Source organism: Callospermophilus lateralis, chromosome 4 (assembly GCF_048772815.1).
Source record: "Callospermophilus lateralis isolate mCalLat2 chromosome 4, mCalLat2.hap1, whole genome shotgun sequence".
NCBI lineage: Eukaryota > Metazoa > Chordata > Mammalia > Rodentia > Sciuridae > Callospermophilus > Callospermophilus lateralis.
In genome coordinates this window covers 135,990,480-135,997,496 of record NC_135308.1, presented here as the reverse complement: position 1 = coordinate 135,997,496, position 7,017 = coordinate 135,990,480, and the positions used below count along the sequence as shown (strand labels likewise).

Here is a 7,017-nt window from a genome sequence, read left to right as displayed (position 1 = left end):
AACTTGAGGTAGATGGTCTTTTCCAAAGATTTGCATATGTATATCCCATCATTCCTATTCTTATGATATCATGTTAACTCCCTTCTCTTGACAGGTGACATTTCTTATGTCTATTCCTGGAACAGGAAGATTTTATAACTGCCTCAATTTATATATTATGATGAAAATTATATTATGTGATTTGTGAGCATTCTATCTGTCTCTCTCCTGGAAAAATATTTGAGGAACCCTGATTTGACATGTGAAAAACCTGGCTGTACTGAAACTCCCAATCACCTGAAGAGGCAACACAGTAATAGAAATGCCTGAGGAAATCCAGGTGATACATTTTCCAGATGTTCTGATATATTCAGCATACCTTTAGAGGATTCCAGCTCACTCCCAGAGACACCTCAGGTAATGCTGTATACTGTAGAGATAAATTGTCCTGAGCAAAATAAACTTTTTTTAAAGCCACTAAGTTATTTGGCAATTTGTTATACTACCCTAATAAACTGGAAAGCAGTCTTAGAAGACAATTGCTAGTTCTTCAAGGAGAGAAGATGTGTATGTGTCTCAAAATGATACTGTATTTTTCACTCCAATTTTTGTCTCTCTTCTTAGGAGTCATAGAGGTAAAAGATCTAACTACTAAGTCTCTTTAGTTTAATGTCTTACATGGATGTTGCATTATCTATCAATCTTACATCTAATCTTTTGCACTCTCTGTTCAATGACAGTCTATGGAGAAGTATTAACTCTGCATGTAACAATGTTCCATATGTTTCTTTCAAAGTTAGTAGAATTTTTTTTTCAGTAGCACTGATATATAAAATACTTCCAGGTAAATCATTTTGGCCTGAACATAAAGTCAATTTGTCTAATTATTATAGAAAACATCATCATAGCTAAAAGAATAGCATGTATTTAATGAGATGATATGTTTATCATGACATGCATTTTTTTTCTGAATAAGATTCAGTTTGGGGCATTTAATAATTGGTATTCTTACAAGCTCTCTATGCTGCAATTGTATAATTCTGACCAAATTCCAAAACTCAAATCTGAAATGAATGTTAATTTGGTTGGCAATATAAATGCCATTTATTAAATAATGAACAATTAAAACAGTTCAAAATTATGTGCTCAATAGTGCTTTTTGTTTTCTCAGTATGTTTGTGGTTGTATTACAACATTATTATTTATGCAAATCTCTAAAATATACTTATATTTTTTAATTTTTTTCAGGGGGGGTACCAGAGATTGGACTCAGGGGCACTCAACTGCTGAGCCACATCCCCAACACTATTTTGTATTTTATTTAAAGACCAGGTCTCACTGAGTTGCTTAGCACCTCCTGTTTGTTGGGGCTGGCTTTGAACTTGAGATCCTCCTATTTGGGCCTCCTGGACTGCTGGGATTACAGGTGTTTGCCACTGCACAGTGTTATACTTATATATTTTAATAGATAAAATATTTAATTACAGTTCTCTCAACTAAATATACTGTGGTATGGAGCTTTGACAAATTGGCCAAATTGAGTGAAGAAATGAAGTAAGATGACTTATGATAATATAATTGTGTACAGTTATCCCAGGTAAACTTTGATTTGGGGTCAGCTATTTGGTGTTAGCTAAACTGAGCATAGAGTCTTAGGATATACTGTATCTTTGTATTTGGACAAAGATAGATTTCTTTGGAGGAAGAAGTCAGCATAAGTTGGACAGATTCTTACTACAGGAGAGAAAATCAATTATTTCTCTTATTTAAGCTATGATGAATAGGTAATACTGTATTAGACTCTTGAAAGTCTATTTGAAGAAAGATACAAAGTAAATGACAGTGTAAAATATTTTTTGTGGTTCAAATTGTTCAAAAACAATTTTCTATGAAATATTTTTTAGTTTCAATGTCAGGAAAAATAATTTGCTATATGGGTTCAGTGGTAGTATGGTAGAAATACTATAGTATATTTCTTAACCTTAAAACATGTTTGAGTCTGTTTACCTGTCTTCTATTTATCTATATATCTGGCTTATCTATGTGTCTATGTATATATGTATGTCTACGCATTCATCTATCATCTGTCTTTAGTGTTGATGTTAATAAAAGATAATTCCTTTATGTACAATTAAACAAGTCGTTTAATCCAATATTTATTCATTTATTTTTAAAAATACGTTTCCCCCCCCCCTGGGGAAAATATTTGTAGTACACAGAATTGAAAAAAAAAAATGTTAGTGTCAAGAATGTATCAAGATATTATACAAATCCATAAGAATAATGTAAGCAGCTCAAGAAAAAAAAATATTGCATAGAGAAGTACCTAAAAATGAAGTAAATATGGCCAATAATAAATGAAGAGATGGTCAACCATATTGTTTCAATGTCAGGAAAAATCATTTGCTGAAAAATCATATGACATTGAAACTAATCATATACACATGGGCTGGTGTTATTATGGCTCAGCAGTAGAGCGCCCACCTAGCAAGTGCGAGACCCCAGGTTCGATTCTCAGCACTACAAAAAAAAAAAAAAAAAAATCAATCAATAAAATAAAGGTGTGTCCAAATACAGCTAAATAATAAATATAAAAAAGTCATATACACAAAAGGCAAAATATTGTACCATCTTTCATTGGCAAAAAAAAAAATTATAAACGTGGAAAATGACAGTATTTAGAAGTATGTTGACGACTGGGATCCATATCTTGTGAGTATGAAAATGGTATAGCCACATGATGTCTGGGTGCTACACTGTGTCATGACCTCATAATTAAGAATTAACACATGCCAAGAGGACCTAAGCGACACGTGGTGGAGCCTCCAGCCCGCCCCCACGCGCCTTCCCTTCTTCTTCTCTGTGACGCGCGGCAGCCCCTGGCAACCAGCATTTGCACACTCACCCGCATGCTCCAGCCCCACAAGTCCTCCCGCAGCTGGCCCCGAAGATGGCAGCTATCAAACTCCTGTCCTGCGGGCTAAGGCTCTACGCCTCCACCCGCAGCAGCTCCGGAGGCGCCTGGTCCAAGGGAAGTGTGAGCTACTTCTCTGTTAGTACTCGTCGCCACACCAAATTTTATACAGATCCAGTAGAAGCTGTCAAAGATATCGCTGATGGGGCAACGGTTCTGATTGGTGGCTTTGGCCTCTGCGGAATTCCAGAGAATCTTATAGGAGCTTTATTAAAGACTAGAGCTAAAGGATTAACTGCAGTCAGCAATGGTGCAGGGGTTGATAACTTTGGCGTGGGTCTTCTACTTCGATCCAAGCAAATCAAACGCATGGTCTCTTCATACGTCGGAGAAAATGCCGACTTTGAACGGCAGTTTTTATCCGGTGAATTAGAAGTGGAGCTGACACCTCAGGGCACACTTGCAGAGAAGATTCGTGCCGGTGGTGCTGGAGTTCCTGCGTTTTACACCCGCACAGGCTACGGGACCCTGGTTCAAGAAGGGGGAGCACCCATCAAATACAACAAAGATGGCAGCATCGCTATTGCCAGTAAGCCCAGGGAGGTGAGAAAGTTTAATGGTCAGCACTTTATTTTGGAAGAAGCCATTACAGGGGATTTTGCTTTGGTGAAAGCCTGGAAAGCCGATCGAGCAGGAAACGTGATTTTCAGGAAAAGTGCGAGGAATTTCAACCAGCCGATGTGCAAAGCTGCAGAAACCACAGTGGTAGAGGTTGAAGAAATTGTGGATGTTGGATCATTTGCTCCAGAAGACGTCCACATTCCTAAGATTTATGTAGATCGCCTTATAAAGGGAGAAAAATACGAGAAAAGAATTGAGCGCCTAACAATCCGGAAGGAAGGAGAAGGAAACATCAAATCTGGTAAACCTGGAAGTAATGTAAGGGAAAGGATCATCAAACGAGCAGCTCTTGAATTTGAGGATGGCATGTACGCTAATTTGGGTATAGGAATCCCTCTTCTGGCCAGCAACTTCATCAGTCCAAATATAACTGTTCATCTTCACTGTGAAAATGGAGTCCTGGGTTTGGGTCCTTATCCATTTCAACATGAAGTTGATGCAGATCTAATCAATGCAGGGAAGGAAACAGTTACTGTTCTTCCGGGAGCCTCATTTTTCTCCAGCGATGAGTCATTCGCAATGATTAGAGGGGGACATGTCAATCTAACAATGCTAGGAGCAATGCAGGTTTCCAAATATGGTGACCTGGCTAACTGGATGATACCTAGAAAGAAGGTGAAAGGAATGGGAGGTGCTATGGATTTAGTGTCCAGTGCCAAAACCAAAGTGGTAGTCACCATGAAGCATTCTGCAAAGGGAAGTGCCCACAAAATCATGGATAAATGTACGTTCCCCCTGACTGGCAAACAGTGTGTCAACCGCATCATTACAGAGAAGGCTGTGTTTGATGTGGACAGTAAGAAAGGACTGACTCTGATTGAGCTCTGGGAAGGCTTGACAGTGGACGACATACAAAAGTGCACTGGGTGTGATTTTGCTGTTTCACCAAAACTCATGACAATGCAGCAAGTCACAACTTGAAATGTGGAGTAGACATTAAAATTTTAACAATTTTTGACTAGTTTTTGTCTAGTCACTTCAAGATTTATGCAGCCATATAGATTTTGTTCTCTCAAATGTCTATGGTATTTTAATGAAAAACAAAAGGAAAACATTTATGATTATCTTATTTTCTAAGTGCTTAGAAGGTTGTCTTTACCATTGGTGCTCACATTGGATGTATCTTTTTCATGTGTGCTATGCTAAGTTATATGCAGTATTTACTAAGATGGGCCCTAGGAAGAGTTTCATTGATAGGCTTTCCCTTATACCTAAATTATGGCTTAGTACTTGTGAAAGAAAAATAATATATATGTGATTAGGGAGAATACCATCTTCATGATCTTTTTCCCTTCAGTCTCCTCTGCTTTTTGCCTCCTGTCTGCCTAGGCCATCCTCCTTCCTCCCATCCTTCTTGTAGCTAAATAGATGCCCAAGAAAACAGCCAGGGATGTCTTTGGCAGGAGAAGTAACTTGTTTGTAGGAAAGACCAAAAGGTGTAGGATCTATTGCTGTTGACATACCATCAAGAAGCTGCCATAATAGACCACCAACCATCCATCTGTGCTTTGCCAAAGGCTAAGCTAACTATGGGAAAAGGGCTAGAAACCTAACTGATCTGCTTGGACAGTTTTCTCTGTTTTAAACAGTGTAGTATTCCTTTCTATCTAGTAGGATACTTAAGATTACTTCCCTGTTACAGAGGCCCAGTGGACTACTTGTATAATACCTCCTCCTCGGTCAAGAAGAATTGTGGTAATTTATCATGAGTCCTTAACCACAGTGACAGCAGAATTAAAATAAAGTAAAATAATAGAAGATACATTCTTTTTAGGCTCTGATTTCTGCTCAGAAAAGATTTTAAATACTGAATGACTTTTCTACAGAGCAGTGGTTTTTCTGCCTAAGCTACTTCCTTTAATAAAGTACTTTTAATTCAGCCTTAATCAAGCCGGGGAAATAATGATGGACAAACCTGAAATTTGAAGAGTTGGTGAATTTTTAGTGTTAGGGGATAGACGTGGCAGATAAATTTTGTAAAGGATATTTCTTCAGAGGTTTCCTCAATACCTGGGGGATTGTTTCAGAAGTATCCTGGGCATCTGATGGGAGAAAGTCTAGACACCCTGAAACCAGTTCAGATAGCAGGTCTCTGGACAGAGGAAGGCAGACTACCATGCAATAATCATTCCTCTGTCAGGAATTTATGCACGTTTTTAGGTGATGACTGTTATTGGAACTCACTCCTCTTCAAGTATGCCTAGAGTTGTGTCATGTACAATATTCAAGGAAGAAGAGAGATTTTTTTGTGTGTGTGAGTAGCACACTTTGCAAAAAAGATAGCCTTTCTTGCTGACTGCATAGTACTTATAAAAAGAAATCTTAGAATGTACAAGGTCCCCTGAGAGTAATATTTATCTATATTAGAGTTATAATTTGGAAAAAAAGTTGTTATTGATGGTTATTATATGTTCAAATTTGCTTATCATTCCAGTCTGTTACTTTAACATGATGTGATTCTAAAAAAGTTCTAAACATTGGCTAAACTTAAATAGATGATTTAATATTCTTGATCAGAGAGTGTACCATGATGTTAAGAACTGCATTAAGAAATACAATAAAGATTCCAAGTTGATAGAAAAAAAAAAAGAATTAACACATGCTTTGTATTGTACCTATTTAACTGCTAAGTATATGCTCAAGGAAAATGGTTTACATATGCTCCATGAGACAAGGTAATCACAGTCACTCTCAAAATAAAATTCCTGGGTGTTGAGAGCCACAGCCGAAGGGGCCCCAGCAAACTTTCAGACTGCCAGCTGATGAGCTGAAGGGGCCCCAGCAAACTTTCAGACTGCCAGCTGATGATTGGCTCACAGCGGCCCCAGCAACATCTAGCTGATTGGCTCCTCTGCGGTGATGCTCATTGGGCTGTTTCCCTGCCCTTTCAGACCACGGAGCTGCTCATTGGGGGACTTTTTTGGCTCCGCCCATGCGACCCAGCCAATCGGCCTCAAGAGCAGGAGGATTGTGGGAGGAAGAGGTTGTTGGGGTGTGTGGCTTGTGGGAAGCCGGTGGTGGCAGTTGGGCTCTGAGGGTTTTTTCCTGAGGAGTTGTTTTCTTTGGCTTGTGTGGTTCTAAAAATAAAGTTAGTTTCTTTTGACAAGTGGCTCCTGAATTGTGCCCAGCCAGACTGCGGCACCTGGGAAAAAATAAACACAAATAATAATTTTAAATAATAAAAAGCATATGTTCATTCACAATGAAAAAATACTACTCAACATGAACTAAAATAAAGGGAATTTCTAGCAAATAAAATGAATAATTCTCCCATAAGTACATAGGAGATGATACCACCTTTCATGACATTTCATACTTTTTCATTTTTACCTAATTCATGTTTGTCAACTGAAACCTGAAATAGATTGGAGGAAATAAAGATTGAACTTATGTATAGGTATATATATCAAAACCATGAAAATAAACCTAATAGATGCTGATAT

General features: G+C 38.1%; 1 pseudogene; it reads left to right on the top strand.

The window, feature by feature from the left end:
* Positions 1 to 2,929: 2,929 nt before the first annotated feature.
* Positions 2,930 to 4,495, top strand: LOC143397140 (succinyl-CoA:3-ketoacid coenzyme A transferase 1, mitochondrial pseudogene; annotated as a pseudogene).
* Positions 4,496 to 7,017: the final 2,522 nt, after the last annotated feature.